The sequence below is a fragment of the Bos taurus genome, chromosome 11 (assembly GCF_002263795.3).
Source record: "Bos taurus isolate L1 Dominette 01449 registration number 42190680 breed Hereford chromosome 11, ARS-UCD2.0, whole genome shotgun sequence".
NCBI lineage: Eukaryota > Metazoa > Chordata > Mammalia > Artiodactyla > Bovidae > Bos > Bos taurus.
Window position 1 is genome coordinate 14,097,402 of NC_037338.1, and position 23,670 is coordinate 14,121,071.

At 43.0% G+C, this 23,670-nt stretch overlaps 1 pseudogene; it reads left to right on the forward strand.

Moving 5' to 3' along the window:
* The first annotated feature begins 19,290 nt into the window (after positions 1–19,290).
* Positions 19,291–22,546, forward strand: LOC100847815 (thymosin beta-4-like; annotated as a pseudogene).
* The last annotated feature ends 1,124 nt before the right edge of the window (positions 22,547–23,670 follow it).

Genomic DNA, 23,670 nt, shown 5'->3' on the forward strand with positions numbered 1-23,670 from the left:
ATAGGAGCTTTTTGTTTTGTTTCAGAAATCTCTCTCTACTCCATAAAAATAATGTTTGTTTTAACGCTTTTCTTTCACAGTTGGCCTTTAATCTAACTGAGACTTCTTTTCTGTGTGATGTGAGGTGGGGATTTTATTTTTCTCACAGAGAGCCAGCAAATTTATGGAATAGTTTACCTCTCCCTATAATCCACAGTGCCTCTGCCATTAAATTCAAGTCCCCATAACAAATGGAGACCTCAGAAATTCATACGTCTGCAAAATTCAGTTGTAATGTCTACAGTTTTATGATGTCTTAATAACTTAAAGGAAAATACTCTCAACACATTCTTCAAAATTGTCTTAGCTCTTCTTGACCCTTTACCCTTTTTGTGTTGACAACAACAACAACAAAAAATGCACAGTATGAGAATTGCAAGTTAAATTTATTTGCGGCAAAATGAGGACTGCATTTCAGATAACTCTGAGAAACTGCTCCAAAGAGGCAGGGAGCAGTTGTGGGGAGGTCAGTATATATGAGATTTTGAAGGGGAGATACAGGCAATCAAGCATATATTTTTTTAGGCAGGTTTCTGCTAGTCATGAGGACCAGTCATCACTATGAAGGATTTTAGTGCTTTGAGGAGATACAAACGAGAATTGGACTCATACAATCAGCTCCTGGGATTTCCCTGGTGGCGCAGAGGATAAGAATCTGCCTGCCAAAGCAGGAGACACGGATTCTATCCCTGGTCTGGGAAGATTCCACATGCTGCAGAGCAACTAAGCCCCTGTCGGGTTCTAGAGCCTGGGAGCTCCAAATACCGAGCCTGTATCCCAACTACTGGAGCCCCTGCACCTAGCGTTTGTGCTCTGCAACAAGAGAAGCCACCACAATGAGAGGCTTGCGCGTGCCAACGAGGAGTCCCTGCTCACTGCAGCCAGAGAAAGCCCTCACAAAGCAACCATGACCTAGCACAGCCATAACAAAATGAATAAGATTTTTTTAAATCGGCTCCTAGGGGCTTCCCTGGTGGTCCAATGATTAAACACTCACCTTGCAATGCAGGGGACACCAGTTCAATCTCTGGTCTGGGAGGATCCCACGTGCCGCGGGGCAACTAAGCCCAAGCCATGCACCGTGTGTCACAGCTGCTGAAGCCCACTCGCCTCGAAGAGCAGCAGGAGAAGCCACCGCAATGAGAAGCCACAACTGGAGAAAGCCCGCGCGTAGCAATGGAGACCCACAACGGTCAACAAATACATAGATAAATCCAACAAAATCAAAACAGGGCTCTTTGAGTGGACTGTCCAGCAACTGTTCTGTTATGGACTAATCCTGATTTCCAAATCACAAGAGGACTAACCAAGATGCTTATAAGCAATTCTGTGTACCATAATCTTAATATTTCTGAAATAAAAAGTTAAAAAAAAAATCAGCTCCTGAAAATATCTAACTATTGGAAGACCTGTTTTGTCAGTTCCCTTCTCCTCCCGACCCCCACCCATTTCCACCCCCTCCACCCCACTCCCATCCCCCTACCCCACCTCTGACCTCAAGCACAGAGTGTCTCATTTCTGCTGTTCACCCTGAACTCCTTTCAAGGGGCATTAAAAATCAGCAGCTGCAGAAGCACATGATTTAATCCTTGTAGAGGTGTAGATGGCAAGTGACTATGGTAAGTGTCAATTTGTAGTTGACACCTTTAATATTAGTTTTGTTAAATTCCATGAAAATCCTTCTCAAAGTTTCGCCTTGTCAGGAAGGAAGACATTTTCCTTTACCCTCTAGGTTATTCTGGCTGGTCTAAGAATTAAATTAACAAGAGGCAGATTTATAGGAGGAAATCACACAAAAGTTTAATAACATGTACACATGGAAGAGGCCCAGAAAAACTGAGTAACAAGCCAAAATGGCTGAAACCTTAGTTTAAATACTCCCTTCAGCTAAAGACAAAAGAGAATATTGAGGGTGGTGATTTGGGACTTCAGAAGGGAGGAAGGCCATTGACATAGAGATGGAAAAGCAAATGTTTGGTAAATAAATGTTTGCTGGGCCATGCAGAGACAGTGGGACACAGAAGAATTTTCGCAAAAGAGACTTTGCTAGATTCCTCCCTGTGCACAAGTGTACATATGTGCTTGGTTGTGTCTGACTCTTTGCCCCTCCATGGACTGTAGCCCACCAGGCTCCTCTGTCCATGGCATTATCCAGGCAAGCATACTGGAGTGGGTTGCCATTTCCTTCTGTAGGGGATCTTCCCAACCCAGGGATCAAACCCACATCTCTTGTGTCTCCTGCATTTCTCTATCTATACACCTAATTCATACTATAGTTATCTATGGTGATAACTTCTTTCTTGGGATATATTCTCTGTCTGCATTCTTTTAGACAGTTAGGGAGAAGGTCAAAGCTTTTTCGTGAGTCTTTAGGGCCTGGATTGTTTCCAGCCCAAAATAATCTGCATGCAAAAGAGACATTTTGGAGTGGCAAGATTTGATCCCCTACAACTTAAATTACATTAAATTTATAATTTTTTTATTTGGGAACTGGCATCACCAGTTTCTTGCAAAAGGGGAGCCAGTGGCAGGGCTAAGGAGTGAGTGAGCAAGGCTCAAACCTTCCCTCTAAAATCTCATCAACACCCCATTCTCACTACTGCTCCCTACAAGCCTCCTCATAAAATGCCGAGTCTCCAGCAAAACCCTGCAGTGGCAGTTTCAAGGAAAGCTGAACCTAAGTCTTCTCAACCTTCTTCCAACCAGACCTCACTGCCCCTACACACCCTGTGGTATAAAAAGTCTGGAATCTCCACTAAGAGGGAAAAGCAGGGGAATGGAGGCAGTGGATAAAGTTGTTACTGAATTGGTCAACCAGACCCATGCCTGGGTCCTGGCCTGGGCCAAGACCTCTTGTCCCAGCCAGGAAGTTCTTTTCCCAGTCAGATTCATAGCCAATAACAAAACCAGTGATGAGACTGGAACATTACAAGCTTTGTTCAATGGCCAAAGCATGGAGAAGCAGGCACCTAGTTCACAAATCAACTTTTCAACCCAGTTTGGGTGGAGACACCAAATACATAGAAGGGTTGAGGTAAAGGGGACAGAATTAGAAAGGGTGGGAGGAATGAATATTCATCAGTGATCTGATAACAGGGGTGTGGTTTGAATCCAGAATTGATGCAACTCTTTTTTTCAGTCTTGGTATAGGCTTTTCCAGTTGTTGTCATGGCAATTATCAACTGTCGTGGCAGCGGTGGGTCATTTAGCATGCTAAAATATTATAATGAGTGTGTAGCGAGGTTCAAGGTCTGCTGGAAGTCAAGTCTTCTGGTATCTTGGGCCTAGTTGGTTCTAAGCAGTTTTTGTTCTTTTTTTTATTTGCAGCTTCCTCTTGAAACTTAGGTAAGAGTAATTGTTTTCTATTCAAGAGAAGGGCCGGGGTTTGGTTCTAGGGAAACAGTCTTGGTAACAAAAGGCCAGGTCCCAGGCATTATCCTATTCTGATTCCTGTTCTAAAGGGCCTTGAGCCCCCCAAATAGACTAGAACACCTAGTCATCATCTGTTCATTCCAGAGCATCCTTGGGCTTCTTCAGGGTTTTAGGGCCTGTGGGGGAAATGGAGGAGAGGCAGGGAGAATGAGGGGCCTGCATGATTGCTTACAAAGCCTCCTTCTTCTACCCTCCCAGCCCCAAGTTCCCCCTGGAAGGGCCTCAGGGAAGCAACATCTGAAAGGCTCACTGGGACTCCTAAAGCTGGGCAAGACTTTCATAAAACTACGACCAGGGCACAAACGACTCAAGAAAGAGTGAGGTGAAAAGAAAGGGCACACCCAGCAGCGAGTTAATTGAGGAGAATGAGATCAAGAGGCTTTATTTTCTTGGGCTCCAAAATCACTGCAGTTGGTGACTGAAACCATGAAATTAAAAGACGCTTGCTCATTGGAAGAAAAGCTATGACAAACCTAGAGAGCATATTAAAAAGCAAAGACATTACTTTGCTGACAAATGTCCATCTAGTCAAAGCTATGGTTTTTCCAGTAATCATGTATGGATGTGAGACTTGGACTGTAAAGAAAGCTGAGCATCAAAGAATCGATGTTTCTGAACTGCGGTGTTGGAGAAGACTCTTGAGAGTCCCTTGGACTGCAAGAAGATCAAACCAGTGAATCCAAAAGGAAATCAGCCCTGAACATTCATTGGATGGACTGATGCTAAAGCTGAAATTCCAATACTTTGGCTACCTGATGCAAAGTACTGACTCATTGGAAAAGACCCTGATGCTGGGAAAGATTGAAGGCAGGAGGAGAAGGGGACAACAAAGGATGAGATGGTTGGATGGCATCACCGACTCTATGAACATGAGTTTGAGCAAGCTCCAGGAGTTGCTGATGGACAGGGAAGCCTGGTGTGCTGCAGTCCATAGGGTTGCAAAGAGTCAGACACTACTGAGAGACTGAACTGAACTGACTGAGATAAAGTGTTGAGTTATAGCAATGTGGACAGGCTTCAGTTCAGTTCAGCCGCTCAGTCGTGTCCGACTCTTTGCGACCCCATGAACTGCAGCACGTCAGGCCTCCCTGTCCATCACCAACTCCCGGAGTTCACCCAAACTCATGTGCATCGAGTCAGTGACGCCATCCAACCATCTCATCCTCTGTCATCCCCTTCTCCTCCTGCCTCCAATCCCTCTCAGCATCAGAGTCTTTTCCAATGGGTCAACTCTTCGCATGAGGTAGCCAAAGTACTGGAGTTTCAGCTTTAGCATCAGTCCTTCCAAAGAACATCCAGGACTGATCTCCTTTAGAATGGACTGGTTGGATCTCCTTGCAGTCCAAGGGACTCTCAAGAGTCTTCTCCAACACCACAGTTCAAAGGCATCAATTCTTCGGTGCTCAGCTTTCTTCACAGTCCAACTTACACATCCATACATGACCACTGGAAAAAACATAGCCTTGACTGTACGGACCTTTGTTGGCAAAGTAATGTCTCTGCTTTTGAATATGCTATCTAAGTTGGTCATAACTTTCCTTCCAAGGAGTAAGTGTCTTTTAATTTCATGGCCGCAATCACCATCTGCAATGATTTTGGAGCTCCAAAAAAATAAAGTCTGACACTGTTTCCACTGTTTCCCCATCTATTTCCCATGAAGTAATGGGACCAGATGCCATGATCTTAGTTTTCTGAATGTTGAGCTTTAAGCCAACTTTTTCACTCTCCACTTTCACTTTCATCAAGAGGCTTTTTAGTTTCTCTTCACTTTCTGCCATAGGGTGGTGTCATCTGCATATCTGAGGTTATTGATATTTCTCCCGGCAATCTTGATTCCAGCTTGTGCTTCTTCCAGCCCAGTGTTTCTCATGATGTACTCTGCATAGAAGTTAAATAACCAGGGTGACAATATACAGCCTTGACATACTCCTTTTCCTATCTGGAACCAGTCTGTTGTTCCATGTCCAGTTCTAACTGTTGCTCCCTGACCTGCATATAGGTGTCTCAAGAGGCAGGTCAGGTGGTCTGGTATTCCCATCTCTTTCAGAATTTTCCACAGTTTACTGTGATCCACACAGTCAAAGGCTTTGGCATAGTCAATAAAGCAGAAATAGATGTTTTTCTGGAACTCTCTTGTTTTTTCGATGATCCAGCAGATGTTGGCAATTTGGTCTGTGGTTCCTCTGCCTTTTCTAAAACCAGCTTGAACATCAGGAAGTTCACCATTCATGTATTGCTGAAGCCTGGCTTGGAGAATTTTGAGCATTACTTTACTAGTTAGGTACATAAATCAAGGCAAATCGGAAGTGGTCAAACAGGAGATGGAAGAGTGAACGTTGACATTTTAGGAATCAGCGAACTAAAATGGACTGGAATGAGTGAATTTAACTCAGATGACCATTATATCTACTACTGCGGGCAGGAATCCCTTAGAAGAAATGGAGTAACTATCATGGTCAACAAAAGAGTCTGAAATGCAGTACTTGGATGCAATCTCAAAAACGACAGGATGATCTCTGTTCCTTTCCAAGGCAAACCATTCAATACCACAGTAATCCAAGTCTATGCTCCAACCAGTAACGCTGAAGAAGCTGAAGTTGAACAGTTCTATGAAGACCTACAAGACCTTTTAGAACTAACACCCAAAAAAGATGTCCTTTTCATTATAGGGGACTGGAATGCAAAAGTAGGAAGTCAAGAAACACCTGGGGTAACAGGCAAATTTGGCCTTGGAATACGGAATGAAGCAGGGCAAAGACTAATAGAGTTTTGCCAAGAAAATGCACTGGTCATAGCAAACACCCTCTTCCAACAACACAAGAGAAGACTCTACACATGGACATCACCAGATGGTCAGCACCGAAATCAGATTGATTATATTCTTTGCAGCCAAAGATGGAGAAACTCTATACAGTCAACAAAAACAAGACAGGGAGCTGACTGTGGCTCAGATCATGAACTCCTTATTGCCAAATTCAGACTTAAATTGAAGAAAGCAGGGAAAACCACTAGACCATTCAGGTATGACCTAAATCAAATCCCTTATGATTATACAGTGGAAGTGAGAAATAGATTTAAGGGACTAGATCTGATAGACAGAGTGCCTGATGAACTATGGACTGAGGTTCGTGACATTGTACAGGAGACAGGGATCAAGACCATCCCCATGGAAAAGAAATGCAAAAAAGCAAAATGGCTGTCTTAGAAGGCCTTACAAATAGCTGTGAAAAGAAGAGAAGTGAAAAGCAAAGGAGAAGAGGAAAGATATTCCCATTTGAATGCAGAGTTCCAAAGAATAGCAAGGAGAGATAAGAAAGTCTTCCTCAGCGATCAATGCAAAGAAATAGAGGAAAACAACAGAATGGGAAAGACTAGCGATCTCTTCAAGAAAATTAGAGATACCAAGGGAACATTTCATGCAAAGATGGGCTTGATAAAGGACAGAAATGGTATGGACCTAACAGAAGCAGAAGATATTAAGAAGAGGTGTCAAGAATACACAGAAGAACTGTACAAAAAAGATCTTCACAACCAAGATAATCAGGATGGTGTGATCACTCACCTAGAGCTGGACAAGCTTAAGGGAAAGCAACAATCCTGCATAGTATCTGTGAAGCAATCATAGGGAGCTCTTACTATCTCTAGAACTAGAGGAGAATGGGGGGAATGGTCACTGTAACCCAAAGAGACCCATAGATATGAAAAAGAACTGTCCAAGAGCATGGCCTTCAATAGAGAGAGGCAGCCACTACCAGCCTATGGCCCAGACAGTCCCATTTAGCATTTAGCTCTCTGCTCCTAAAGTAGAGGCCCATTGATTGAGGTGAACAAAGCACAAATCACTAAGTAGTCCTCTGCTTCTTGTCCCTAGCCTTTGGCCCTAGCGTTGGTTGGGTATTCCTTACAGGTAGGGACATCAGCAGGCTGGTATTTTTCGGTTCACAGAGCTCTTTCAGCTGCATGTCCTGAGGAAGGCAAGAAAGAGCCAAGCTAGGTCTAAGCTTAGTGCTCCTGGATCAGATAAGAGAGGCCACCAAAATCCACCCCCATCACAGACACCCACACACATACACACACCCCACATGTAAATATATAGTAAAAGCTACAGAGTACTCCACAATTGTTGGTTATTTTATTAAAAAGGATGCTCTTAGCAGGTAACCTGGTCTTCAGACACAGAGAGACTTTGAAGTTCCTGAAAGCAACCTGAGGAGGAAAGATGAGGAAGAAAAAAGGAAAAAAAATCAAGGAAAGAGGACACTAGAAAATAACTTTAGACTACGATTTGTTCTCTGAGCTGCAGGACTGACCTGGAACCAGCACACCCCTCTTTTCCTCATGGCCATACTCCTTTCATGCTTAGATGAAGCAAGAAACTCACCAAGGAAGAGGTTGCTGCTGCTGCTGCTAAGTCGCTTCAGTCGTGTCCAACTCTGTGCGACCCCATAGACGGCAGCCCACCAGGCTCCCCCATCCCTGGGATTCTCCAGGCAAGAACACTGGAATGGGTTGCCATTTCCTTCTCCAATGCATGAAAGTGAAAAGTGAAAGTGAAGTTGCTCAGTCGTGCCTGACTCTTTGTGACCCCATGGACTGAAGCCCACCAGGTTCCTCCATCCATGGGATTTTCCAGGCAAGAGTACTGGAGTGGGGTGCCATCGCCTTCTCCGAAGGAAGAGGTTAGAGCCTGCAAATAGGGATATTTCCTATTTCACACACTGTTGGAAAAGGATAAAGTAATTTCATTGAAAACACTTTATACAGAATAGGTCCTAAATATGTGTGAGCTGAAGCTAAACAGACCTTTCATTCCTCCCCAAGGGGCTGATGAATTCTTCTCAAGCCATTTACCCCTTCTCACTTCTTACTCTGGAAGCAGAGGCAACTTGAACTAGCTCACTCCTTCTCCCTAAACCTCAACCTCTTCTTTGTTTCAAGTTTTTTTCTCTTAGAAAAAATGGCCACCTTCCAAGCCTCATCACTTGGTCTGGAATTAGACTCCACTCCTCTCTGGACCAGAATGTATCAGTTACTCCTCTTCAGTCTGGTTTCCCTTCCCCTGTCTCCTTTCCTTCCCTTCCCTATATACGTGTTTAGTCGTGGCCAAGATTTTTTAAAAACAGTTCTTGGACCTGTCCCCCTCTCCAGTTTCCACCCTTTCACTCCTTCCTCCCATCACTACTAAACTCCTGTAATACCCTGCCCAGCTGGCTTCCCCCAAACATCATCATAAAAGTCACCAACAACCTCCATGTTGCCAAATCTGATGGTGTCTTCAGTCTTGATTTTGCTGCCATACTTGACCCTCAGGCCCACTCCCTCTTCCTGAAAACTCTATCCCAGCCCCTGCCACCATTCTCACCAGGTTTTCCTCCTACATCGGACTATAGATCACCTTCTTAGTCTCTTCTCACTGTATACACACTTCCTGGACAGGCTTACTTACTAACTCATCTTCAATATTCTTCCAAATAACCACCATTCCAGTCTCTGAGCACTGCAGGCATGGAGCCAGCCACAGTTTATTGGGAACTGCAGGTTCTGTGGAGGCGCTACAGATGGCACTCTCCTTTCCCAAAGCTTGGGAAAACTTACTTCTGCCTAGTGACCCACAGGCACTTTATGCCTAGCTGTCACAGCAGATCCCTGTACAAGGCCTTCTGCTAGGCAAAGGGATGGGGAATGGGGAGGGCACACAGGCATAAAGCCCTAAAATTTGTCACCAGCCCTCCTCATCCTACAATATCCACATGACCACACACACACATACACACATCCCTGCCAGCATGCTCTATGCAACAGAAAGAATGACCAATTCAGAAAGGATTAGCTGCTCCACCTTAGCCAACACCCAAATTCCTTTTTCTCTCTTTCCATCACCCCACCCATGACTCCACCCAATTTCTCATAGTGAAATGGAGCCAATGCCACATCACAAGAATGCCCTCTAGAGGACGATTGTCCAAACTGCAATGGTGCCCTCTAAGAGGGTGTGGTAGATTGCATTTTCCGCAGATGGCAGAGTCTCCCATCTCAATTGCTCTGCCTACAATATGGCACTCCACGCAACACTAAACTCCATCTTGATGGACTTAGGGACTTCCCTGGTGGTCCAGTAGTTAAGAATCTGCTTTCCAAGTCAAGAGATGCAGGTTCTATCCTGGTCAGGGAACCAAAACCAAAGCCCCACATGTGGCGTGGTAAGTAAGCACACTGCAATTACTGAGCCCTTGCACTGCAACTAAGACCCAATGCATAAATATTTTTTAAAAAGAGGTGGTGTTTATGTTATATATCCTTCTGTTGGAGAAGAATATCAATGTATTCTATTGCGATTATGGAGGAAGTCATGCTAGATGACTTTCAAGGCCGTTTTTTTTTGTTTTCAGCTTTAAAGCCCTCAGCCATGTGTAACCAATTCAAGTACCCTCAGGCTGCCATGCTGTGAGGAAGCACAAACTAGCTCATGTAGAGACTAGAGGGAGAGATTACATGAGAGACAGTGATTCAGGCCTACACCATGCCAGCCCTATCCACTAACAACCACTTACAGACCTAACAGCAGCCATGCTGAAAGTGAAAGTGAAGTCGCTCAGTAGTGTCTGACCCTTTGCGACCCAGTGGACTGTAGCCCACCATGCTCCTCTGTCCATGGGATTTTCCAGGCAAGAGTACTGGAGTGGGTTGCCATTTCCTTCTCCAGAGGATCTTCCCCACCCAGACCTAACAGCAGCCATGCTGAGCCCTTCCCAAATTCCTGCCCCACAGAACACTTGGGAGATAATAAAATGATTTTTGCTATTTTTAGACACGATGTTTAGGGTAATATGTTATGCAGTAATAGATAACTAGAATAGTGGGTCATGAATTCAATCTAGTATAGCATGACCAGTATTTTTTTTTTAAACTAAGTAGAACAGAACAGAATGGAATGAAATATAAATTAATGAGGGTATAAGAACTGTTGGGAAACTTTTTTCAATAAAATATGTATGTTTGTGTATGTTATACTAGATTAAGAAATTAACTGTATTTGCTCCCTGAATAATATAACTTTTTAAGTTTTGAGAAGCTAAACTATTATTGCAATTCCAGAAGTTACCAAAGCCCTCTGAGGCCGATATCATTGCTATGAGTCCAGGAAACTAGGAAATCTAGTACCTTGCCAATATGTTATAGACGGGCCCATTTGGCTTTATTGTCTAGACTACAAAGAGGATTAGAAGTACCTTCTGCTTATAAGAACAATAAAGAAGGTGATTCCTAGGAAAGAGGCAATCTAGGTGGTTCTTGTACATTTTTACTATAACACTCAGTACCTTGATTTCCTTAGTAAATACTCTGTTGTATTAATGACATTTCTGAGACAGTTTGATGGCATGTTTTTTCATGAAATTCCTGCATCAAAATTACTTGAGGGTTCATAAAAATGTAAGATCCCTGGATCTCTCTTCAATCCTTCAGTATCAGAGGCATGGAGCCCAAGGCCCAGCTTCCCAGAGAACCATCAGAAGACTAAAGTTTGAGATCTACTGAGTCTCAGAAAGGACTTCAAATTTGGGATTCAAACTCCCCTAGAAAGTGAAGGCTAACTCTATCATGCAAAGGCCTTTAGCTGGTTGGAACACTGAGTGGTTTCATTGCACCATGGATGTAGCTGGAAATAGCCCTGATTATCAAGAAACTTCATTCAGGACTCTTTTAAAGAGAGGGCATGGCTGGAGCACCTCCACATTTCTGAAAAGAGATTGCATTGAGGAGGAGTACTGTGTATCTTTGTGTATATCTGTGTCTGTCTGAGTGCGTGTCTGTTTTATATGTATATATTAAATTATATCATTTTCTGTATATTATTATATTTTGACATCTTAAAAAACCTTTCCTGCTGAGGAGAGACAGCCCCTCCCTTCGTTGTTGTTCAGTTGCTAAGTTGTGTCTGATTCTGTGACCCCATCGACTGCAGCACGCCAGGCTGCCCTGTCCTTCACCATCTCCCTGAGTTTGCTCAAACTCATGTCCATTGAGTCGGTGATGCCATCCAACCATCTCATCCTCTGTTGCCCCCTTTTCCTCCTGCCTTCAATCCTTTCCAGCATCAGGTTCTTTTCTAATGAGTTGGCTCTTCACATCAGGTAGCCAAAGTGCTGGAGCTTTAGCTTCAGCATCAGTCCTTCCAATGACTATTCAGGACTGATTTCCTTTAGGATGGACTGGTTTGATTTTCTTGCTGTCCAAGGGACTCTCAAGAGTCTTCTCCAGCACCACAGTTCAAAAGCATCAATTCTTCGATACTCAGCCTTCTTCAGGTCCAGCTTTCACATCTGTACATACTATTGGAAAAACCATAGCTTTAACTAGATGGACCTTTGTTGGCAAAGTACTGTCTCTGCTTTGCAATACACTGTCTAGGTTTGCCATAGCTTTTCTTCCAAGAATCAAGTGTCTTTTCATTTCATGGTTGCAGTCACTGTCCACAGTGATTTTGGAGCCCAAGAAAAAGAGTCTGTCACTCTTTCCATTGTTTCTCCATCTATTTGCCATGAAGTGTTGGGACTGGATACCATGATCTTAGTTTTCTGAATGTTGAGTTTCAAGCCAGCTTTTTCACTCTCCTCTTTCACCTTCATCAAGAGGCTCTTTAGTTCCTCTTCATTTTCTGCCATAAAGGTAGTGCCATCTGCATATCTGAGGATAGCAAAGGATCCAGCCAGGATGCAAACCAAACATTCCGGAGCCAGGTCACATCTCCTTTATCTGACCTGGAGGCAATATTCCTATGCCTTAATCCTCTGGACCAGATACTCCAAAAATCGTCCACCCCCTGCACTGAGTAAGTGCAGATTTGGATTGATAAACAGCAAAGGGTTCCCTGGAGCTCACTTCTGGATGACCAGGTCTTACGAGTTTGATAGGGGTGCCCAGCCTGCTCCAGTGACTTGGAACCAACCTTAAAGCCCACTGAAACTATTCAAACTGACCAGTTCTAAAATGCTCACCCTGCCTTGCCTTGCTGTTTCCATGGAAGCCCCGAGAAAACCCATGGCTTAAGGGCTCCCTTCACTCCTGCCTCCTCACAGTCCTGGTGTCTCTCTCGGCTCTGCACAACACCCTGTGTCTCTGGGACTCATGAGCACAATAAACTTTGCTTTCCTGAGCCCTTCCTCTGTCTCGTCTCATGCCTGCACCTGAGTAAAACCTTCTTATAAAAGAATGTCTGCGTGTGTTTCTCTAGTCCCGTCTATGTCTGAGTGTGTGTGTTTCTGAGTACGTTTCTGTTTGTGTGCATGTGTCTGTCTCTCTGTGTCCAGGTGGCCTTGGAAGCAGTCCCTTCGGTAAGGTGTTTCCTGACAAGCTCTGGGAGTAGCCCTTGTCCATTCCGGTTACTCCAAGTCTTCCTGTTCCTGAGTGTTTTTCCTTCACACACACTATGCACCCAGGTGTACACACACATGCACACACTTTGCTTTGATTGGTAGATCCCTAAGTTCCTACTGAATGGGGCCTCTGAACTTTTTTTCTTCTTTCATTCCCTGAATTATATCCACATGAATATAGATGAAAAGAGATGGGAATACCAGACCACCTGACCTGCCTCTTGAGAAATTTGTATGCAGGTCAGGAAGCAAAAGTTAGAACTGGACATGGAACAACAGACTGGTTCCAAATAGGAAAAGGAGTACATCAAGGTTGTATATTGTCACCCTGCTTATTTAAGTGACATACAGAGTACATCACGAGAAACTCTGGGCTGGAAGAAGCACAAGCTGGAATCAAGATTGCCAGGAGAAATATCAATAACCTCAGATATGCAGATGACACCACCCTTATGGCAGAAAGTGAAGAGGAACTAAAGAGCCTCTTGATGAAAGTGAAAGAGGAGAGTGAAAAAGTTGTCTTAAAGCTCAACATTCAGAAAACTAAGATCATGGCATCTGGTCCCATCCCTTCATGGCAAATAGATGAGGAAACAGTGGAAACAGTGTCAGACTTTATTTTTTGGGGGGGGCTCCAAAATCACTCCAGATGGTGATTGCAGCCATGAAATTAAAAGACGCTTACTCCCTGGAAGGAAAGTTATGACCAATCTAGATAGCATATTGAAAAGCAGAGACATTACTTTGCCAACAAAGGTCTGTCTAGTCAAGGCTATGGTTTTTCCAGTAGTCATGTATAGATGTGAGAATTGGACTGTGAAGAAAGCTGAGTGCCGAAGAATTGATGCTTTTGAAGTGTGGTGTTGGAGAAGACTCTTGAGAGTCCACTGGACTGCAAGGGGATCCAACCAGTCCATCCTAAAGGAGATCAGTCCTGGGTGTTCTTTGAAAGGACTGATGCTAAAGCTGAAACTCCAATACATTGGCCACCTCATGCGAAGAGTTGACTCATTGGAAAAGACTCTGATGCTAGGAGGGATTGGGGGCAGGAGGAGAAGGGGACGACAGAGGATGGGATGGCTGGATGGCATCACCGACTCGATGGACGTGAGTTTGAGTGAACTCCGGGAGTTGGTGATGGACAGGGAGGCCTGGAGTGCTGCAGTTCATGGGGTCACAAAGAGTTGGACACGACTGAGCGACTGAACTGAACTGAATATAGATTCCCTGATCTAAAAGTAAATAAACAGATCTTACAACCAGTGTGCTTAAGAAATTTGAGAAGTAATTTTTTTTTAAAATCATCGTCTGTTGACAGAATGTGAGTGGAATCACTTGGATTCAACTAATCAGCCAAAACAGTCTCACAAGGGAGTTAGATGCTACACAAAATGATCCCAAGTATATTCATATGTTGGAGTGAAAATACTAAGAAAAACACAACTATTTTTATTGCATGAAGAACAAAAAGCACAAACCATGATAAAATTGGACAATAATTATGAGACAAAAAGCCTCGCATGGAGCAGTGATCATCACATGGACAATGGGTCTGGGCCCACCATCACCATCATAATCACTGCTCATCTGTGCAGCACGTCTCCACCTTGTATGCCTAGGCCGGGCTCACCATCCCTTAAAGATAGTTTTTTACATAATAAGCATTACCATATATGTGTGTTTCTATTTTATTACATGTTTTTAAATATGTTTAAGAAAAAAATACCATCTGTATTATTTTGAGAGTTTGGTTGGTTTTAGGATTTCAGAATCACCTCATAGAAGAAAAATTTAGAAACATGGATCCAATCCCATTTTCAGTTGGATAAACTGAGTCCCAGAAGAGTAAATGACCTGACCAGGATGGTAAAGGTTTTGTTTCACAATCTCAGGAGGAAAAAAGATTTGGAGAAGATTCATAGGCATGCTAAGTATACGATCACCTCTCTGACCTTGAGAGGACTCTGGGGCCCACACGGACTGGCAGGCTACTCGGAGTCATGGGGAGGGTGAGAAGAGCTGGAGCTATTGCTGGAACTTGCAACATGTTAAGTATTTAAAACAGAGATCTTATCTTTGGGCCTTATTTTGAGATTTTATTATTTTCTTACTATGCATAACAATTGAGTGAGTTTATAAATAACTTGCAGTCTAATTGGGTGGGTCTAATCTGTGTCCTTAGTCTCAGCAAAACTTGGGGAGTGGGAGATGATGCTAGCAGAAGCCGCGATAAAGTCAAATCCATTCAGCTCCCCTGTGCACATAGTTAAACAGACCCCATGGGACAAACAACTGGTGCTAAGCTGCCTGATTTCCCTAGTTACTCACACCAGGAGGCTGGTTGAAAAGCTGCCACATGGTTATAACCTTTCGTGCAGTGACCCCTGCTGCTGAGACCTGAGATACACATGAAAACGATAATGCCTGCTTGGGAGAGGCTCTGGCCCCTCTGTTGATCCTGAACCCACAAATCTGGCCCAAGGCCCTCACTCACCCACAGCAAAGCCCACAACTGAGTCAGATGTTCATGAGGGTTCCAGCTGTGAATTAATTAGGGGGGCACAATGAGAGAAGCCTGGGAAGCAGGGGACGGCTGAGAGGCATCAAGGTGAGCATGGGAAAGGGGAGTCCCCAGCAGAGGGAGTGGGCTTGGGCAGAACAACCTAGGGCAGTTATGTTCACATTTGAGAAATGCATGGACTTCTTTTGAGGAAAGTTCCAGGCCTGAGACTGATTTTGAAGATTTTCCCACTAGCCTATTCAAGGCTATGATCAGAGAAAATACTTTCATTTCTTCTTTTTAAGTATTTATTTGGATATACCGAGTCTTAGCTGCAGCATGTGGGATCTAGTTCCTTGACCAAGGATCGAACTGGACCTCCTGGATTGGGAGTGTGGAGTCCCAGGACCACCAGGTAAGTCCCAATACTTCAATTTATAAATTTAAAAACTTATCACTTTGGGGAATCACTTTAGAGCCAATGTGACAGTAATCAAAGATGCAAACATGAAAACATGAACCCTGAATTATACAGAAGAATCTATTCACAATTTGGTCAGCTGGATAGTATAAAGCATTACTTTATATTTGATATAAATATGTTTAAATATTTTATATATTTATATTATTTTCTCTAAGAGTATCAATAAAATGAAAATATGAAAAACTTGTACAGGATGCACAACCTCTGAGAATACACTGAGGCCCCCAGCAGTTCCCCAGTTGGAGAAACATTGGTGGACTGTACTTGGATAGATGGGTATGATCCAGAGTTTCAAGGTGGGTGTGCAAGGCTCAGAGAGCAATTTGTTTCTGGTGTGAAAAAATTACCTCCTACCTCCAAATATGAGCAGGTTTGGATTGGAAAACAATGAGATCTCTGGACCTCAACTCCGGATGACTAGGCCTTATGAGTTTGACAGACTGCCCCACTTGCTCCATCTGCCACTGAGGCGTGGGGCTGGGGGTGGGTATAGCTAAAGGGAAGGCTTAAAGGCCCACACACCTGCTTGTATTGGAAAAAGAGGGGGCCAAGGGGCAGAAGAGCAGCTGCCCATCCTTGAATGAACTCAGAAGGACTGTGGGGTCAGGGAGGTCCGTGATCTGCCAACTCTTAGGCTGTGACCTGACCCAGGGTAGGGCAACCTGCTCATGGTGAAGGTCTCCACGTGGGGCAGAAGCGCAGACATGAGGACTCAGCCATCAGCCCCGGGAGCTCTGGGGTTCAGGGCTCTCTTTTTTCTCATGATGTTCACATTTATAAAAGTTATGCGTTGTTCTTAAAGAAAATTTGGCAAAATACTGAAAAGTAGAAAGAAAAACACAATTTCACCTGTTTCTGCCTTCAAAAAAAACTCTGCAAATGTGTCAGTATACCTCAAACTGTTATAAAACTTGTAAATTTGAGGGAAATGTCTTTATTAACTTTATTTCTTTATTAACTCATTCTTTAGGACTGATGATGCAGCTGAAGCTCCAATCCTTCAGCCACCTGATGTGAAAAGCCGACTCAATGGAAAAAGCCCTGATGCTGGGAAGGACTGAGGGCAAGAGGAGGAGGGGACGACAGAGGATGAGATGGTTAGATGGCACCACCGACTCAGGGGACATGAGTTTGAGCAAACTCCAGGAGATAGAGAAGGACAGGGAAGCCTGGCGTGCTGCAGTGCATGGGGTCACAAAGAGTCAGACACAACTGAACTTGTTCCGACTGAACAACAAGTTTCATCAAATATGTTTTGTGGTCCTAAAAGTCACACGGTGAGGTCAGACAATATTGCACTTAGGAACCAAAGTGGTTATTAATGTGCCTGGCACATACCAGGAGTCACTTCTCGCTGCAGTCGTCTGTAAGCAGCAAAGAAGACAAGGCAGGACCTGCTCCATTGATTGGGAGGCTTAAGCTCTGGTCACAAATCTCTCTTGAAGAGCAAAAGCTATTCCAATGTCTGTCCTTAATCTTTTCTGTTCCACTTCACTGTGTTCAGCAGAATCAAAGCAAAAAGTCAGCCATAATCATCCCTGATAATAAAGTAACTAATAATTATAGAACATCTTGTATACCCTATGTGTGAGTGCATACATATATATGGAGAGATTAACCAGAGATCCTCATGATTAACTACTACCAGGATGCCTCTTCTAACAGAAGCACTCTGCATTCTCCAGCAACCCATCAGAACAGAAGTCAAAGCTCCAGCGGGCCCCACCTGTCCTCTGTTCTCCAGCTCACGTGCACATATCTGCTTTCCTAAAGCTACAGACAGAGGAGAGATGATTCTGTTAACCCTTAAAGTAATTCATACGAGCAGAATAGAAGGAGACATTGAGTAGGAGGGTGTTTTGTTTGCGTTGAAGGAGGTATGAAGGGAAAAAAAAAATCTCATTACAATAATCAGATTGTTGGTACAAAGACAGAGTGACTTAAGGCAGGTCCCCAGCAAGGAGGCACTGACCAAGGCTGGGCCGTGTCCTCTGGAATGAGAACAGCATTCGGTGTATCTTCACACTTCTAAGATACACGTCGCTCAGAAAACCAAGTGAGGAGAGCCTGTCATTAAGGCAATCTGGGCAGAGCTGTGACTACAGATGAAATCGAGATGGAAACCCAATCCACAGCATCAGTTCCCTGCTGGGGGCCAGAGCTTTCTCAGGCTGCCTTGTTGTCCACCTACTACATCTGAGCAGTAATGTGGCCTTAAGGTTTTGTGGGGAAGGCGCCTGATAGAAAAAAATGATAATAATTTTAAAGTATTGCTGATATGGAATATTATTCAGCTATTAAAAGGGATGCATTTGAGTTGGTTCTAATGAGGTGGATGAACCTAGTGCGTGTTATACAGAGAGAAGTAAATCAGAAAGACAAATATCATATATTAACGCATAGATATGAACCTAGAAAGGTAGTACTGATGATCCTGCTAACAGGGCAGCAAAGGAGACACAGACAAAAAGAATAGACTTTTGGACACAGTGGGGGAAGGAGAGGGTGGGGTGATTTGAGAGAATGGCATTGAGACATATATATTACCATGTGTAAAATAAATAGCCAGTGGAGGTTTGCTGTATGATGCAAGGAACCCGAAGTCGGAGATATGTGACAACGTAGAGGGGTGGGATGGGGAGGTAGGAGCAGGGATTCAAGGGGGAAGGAACATGTATATACCTATGGCTGAATCACGTTGATGCATGGCGGAAACCATCACAATATTGCCAAGTAATTATCCTCTGATTAAAAAATTAAAATTAAAGGGAAAGTGTTGCTGTTGAGTGAGTTGCACTATTACATGAGAAAATCAGTCCTAACTCTCAGTTCAGCTCAGTTTAGTCACTCAGTCACGTCCAACTCTTTGCAATCCTAAGAGTCCTAAATCTCTTGCTCATTAATTATGGTGGAATGCTCTAACTTGAAATAATTTTTATATAACCAAGGCAGATGTATGTGTTGAAGAAAATGTAAACATGTTGAAGAAAATGTAAACATATAGAAGAAAATAATTTCACCACCCACAGGTAACAAACCTTAATACATTTTATTGTGTAATCCTCCAAACTTTCTTCTATGCATATAAACCTGTTCATTTCTTATAAATATAAAATCTTTATGCACAGAATATTTTCTTATTTGACTTCTCAACTAACTCAATCAATCAAATATGCATTTTTCCACATCAATAGGAACTGCTCCCTCGGCATCATTCTTTATGTCTGCAGGGTACTCCATTACATAGTACATTCATTAGTTATTAATCAGTTTTCTATGTTTACACATTTAGTTGCTTCCAAATATGGAATATTATAACTGCTAAACATCCTTGTTCACATATCTTTCCAAACATGTCTGATTATTTCCTTAGGTTTTTCTTTTTAGAAGAATTGTTGGGTCTAGAAGTTTTCACGTATTTATGGTTTTAATATATACTGCCAAATGGCCTTCCTTGCGCTATGGGTAAGTTGTACCCTTTACATCCACTATTATTGTATAAATGTTCCTTTTTTCCTTTCATCTTTGCTGAGAGTTGATTTTATCCTGCCACCGCCTCACAAGTTGAATGGTGGTGTAAAAAACAGTACTTTGTTTTCTTTTTGATTTCTTAAATTTCTAGTGAAACTGAATATTATTTCACAGTACATTGGTTTCCTAGGGCTATTGTAACGAACTATGATGAACTGGGTGGGTTAACACCACAGAAATGTACTGTTTCAGGGTTATGGAGGCTGGAAGCCCAGGGTCAAGGTGTTGGTGGCCATGGGCCCACTCCCTCTGAAAGTTCTAGGGGAGGATCTGTTCCAGGCCTCTCTCCCAGCTTCTGGGAGCCTTCCTTGGGAGACTTGAGCTGTGTTTCTTCGCATGATCCTCTCACTGTGCATGTCTGTCTCTGGGTCTAAATTTCTCCTTTTTATAAGGATACCAGTCATATTTGGTGCTTCCCAGGTGGCACTAGTGGTAAGGAATGTACCTGCCAATGCAGGAGACATAAGAGATGCAGGTTCAGTCCCTGGGTCCGAAAGATGACCTGGAGGAGGTCACAGAAACCCACTCGAGTATTCTTGCCGGGAGAATCCCATGGACGGAAGATCCTGGTGGGCTACAGTCCATAGGGTCACAAAGAGTCGGACTCAGCTGAAGTGACTTAGCACAGTCCTATTGAATTAGGACCCACCCTAATGACCTTGCGTTAACCGGTTACTTCTGGAAAGACCCTATTTCCAGATAAGGAGGAATCCAAGGTTCTAGGGGTTGGGACTTCAATGTATCTCTTTTGTTACAATTCAAATCAGAACAGCATGTGAACTGACCATGTGTATTTCTTTTCCCTGTGGTGAACTGCTCACTTTCCTATTGAGTTGTCTTTTTCTTTGATCGGTAGGGCCCTTTATATAAACGCTTTATCTATCACATATGCTCCTTAATGTTTCCCTTGTATGCATGCACAGTTGCTTTAGTCATGTTGGATTCTTTGTGACCCCATGGACTGTAGCCCACCTGAATCCTCTGTCCATGGGATTTTCCCAGCAATAACACTGGAGTGGGTTGTCATGCCCTCCCCCAGGGGAGCTTCCCGACTCAGGGATTGAACTCACATCTCCTGCATCACAGGTGGATTCTTTACCACTGAGCCATCTGGGAAGTCCAACATAAAAAAGCCAAAACAGCCAAAAATAAAAAAATAAATATATTTTTTAAAAACATAACACAATGAATGTAAAAGTGCAGTCACAATAGGTGTGAGAAAGAAAAAGGTCACAACACTCTGTGTATGGTCCATGTACCAGCAGTAAGGCCTTTACCAGGAAGCTTACTAGAGAACAGAAACTCCAGTCCCTCCAGGCCTCCCCAGTCAGGATCTATATCTTAACATACATCTTAACAGAATCTCAAACATTACAGCTTGAAGAGCACAAGAGTAGGAAAGATTTCACTGTTTAGAGAAGTAAGGAAAGATTTATATGTATACATACACACACACACATATCACACACATATATGCATGCATACACACATATATACACATGCACACACACATATGCACACACGTGTACACACACTTCACACATATATACACATGCACACACACACATATATATCACACATATATACACATGCACACACATATATATCACACATACACACACACACATCACACATATATACACACACACATCACACATATATACACATGCACACACACATCACACATATATACACATGCACACACACACATATATCACACATACACACACACACATCACACATATATACACACACATCACACATATATACACATGCACACACACATCACGCATATATACACATGCACACACACACATATATATATCACACATATATACACATGCACACACACACATATATCACACATACACACACACATCACACATATATACACATGCACACACACACATATATATATCACACATATATACACATGCACACACACACACATATATATCACACATACACACACACATCACACATATATACACATGCGCACACACACATATATATCACACATACACACACACATATATCACACGTATACACACACACATCACACATATATACACATGCACACACACACACATATATATGTGGTGCACTTGGTCTTTGTTTCTGTGCGGGCCTTTCCCTCTTTGCCTAGTTGCGGTGCACGGTCTTCTCATTGCAGTGTTCTGTCTTGGTGCGGATCACAGGCTCTAGGGCATGTGGGCTTCAGTAGTTGTGGCTCCTGGGCTCTATAGCACCAGCTCAATAGTTGTGGCACAGGGGCTAACTGGCTCCACAGCAAGTGGGATTTTCCCAGATCAGGGATGGAACCCGTGTCTCCTGCACTGGCAGGTGAATTCTTTACCATGAGTCATCAGAGAAGCCCAGGAAAGATTTCTTGAGGAAGCAAAGACTATACTTAGACCTGAAAAAGGAGAAGGCATTAACTAAGCCTAAATGAGAAGGAAGAGTGTTGTGGGTGGGGGGAACAGCACCTGCAAATGTGATGTGATGGAAGCTGGTGCAAATGAAAAAGGAAACAGGCCCATAGGGCTGGATCACAGCACAGCAAGGAGAGGTGGGATGGGGGTGGGATGGGGTGGGACAAGACTATAGAGAGAGGCCTGGCTGTGTACTGATATAGGGGCCTGATATACTGGACTAACATTAAATGTGTTAGGAAGCCAAGATTGTGTTTTAAGCATGAGCACAACTTGATTATATTTGAACTAAGTGAAACAATCATTTGATCACTTTTGCTGCCTTTAACCTGTGGGTGTGAGGAAATGAACAATATACACCAACAGATCTTTTATGTTGAACTATATCAGCATTCCTCGAGCAAACCTTACCTGAACACAACCTTTATTCTTTAAATATACTCCTACACTAGGCTGAGGCCACTGCAGACTGGACTCCCCTAGCCTCACTCCACTTTCTCAAGCGACCGTGTCTGATAAACCCAGTATGACTGAGACTGAGAAATTCAACAAGTAGAAATGGAAGAAAACAGAAAGACAACAGGAAAATCTACTGCCTTCAAAAGAAACAATTGAACAAGAGAAGCCAGCAGGTGAGTCGTAACCAAAATGCATTGTACATGCCACAAGCCTTGCTTTTTTATTTTACTTCTTTAACTGTTCAACTCTGTAGATGCACGGAGGTTGGTGCAAGTTTAAATGACTGGGCTGCCCCCTTTCCACATCAAAGACTGGAGAACTACTGACGAAAGCTTGGGCCTGCCCCTCCCATCTGCCTGTCCGCCTGGCAGGGAAGGAAGAGAACTTGGTTGTTGGTAAAGGAAGAAGCTGGGTGGGAAGAGAGAAATCTAAAATCTAAAGTAAGCTGGTGGGGAAAAAAAAAAAGCAAGTTGGCCCAGGGTGTCCTGCAGGCTGTAAAATGCTGATTAATCAGAGTGCCTTTTTGTTGCTGTTCAAATTTGGGGGCTTCCCTAGTGGCTCAGAAAGTAAAGAATCCACCTGCAATGCGGGAGACCTGGGTTCTATCCCTGGAGAAGGGAATGGCTATCCACTCCAGTATTCTCGCCTGGAGAATTCCAAGGACAGAGGAGATTGGTGGGCTATAGTCCATAGGGTCCCAAGGGTCAGACACAGTTGAGTGACTTTCACTTTCAAATGATTTGAATTACTGTAATGCACAATTTTTAATTAAAAATAAAAACTTTAAAACCTGAAATAATCAAATAATATACTCCTAGATTTTATTCAGAAGTAGTCCCCTTAGTTTTTGCATTCATGTTCATTCATCAGTCTATAAGGCCTTTTTGTTTGTTTGTTTGCTGGTGGGGGATCTTTCATTCTCTACTTGTATCTTCAGATCATAAAATTCCCTGCTATTCAACCCTTTACATATCATGAGAATTCTTTTCTTAGAAGACTCGAAAGAACTCCCCTATGCATAAAGTTTCTTGAACATATATTGATAATTTATATTATTCTAAAAAAGAATTTTATCAAGGTTTTAAAACATATTAGCATAGCATTTTGCATAATATTTTAATAATTATAGTTCTCCATGATTATCTTAGTTCAGGTCCATTTTTTGATAACTTACTTTAATTATCTTTATTGAACTAGCTATGGTATGTATATTATTGTTGACTTGTTTTTCATACCAATATGTTGAATTTGTTTATTTATGTTAGTGGCTATTTTTAAAAACTCTATCCATCAACTCCTTTCCCATGCCTTATCTGATGAGAGACCCGCAGTCTTGACCATCAGGTACCCATGTATGAGGCTGAGTCCATCTTAGTGCCTGAGCCACCTCATGACAGCAACTGGACCAAGATTTAGTTG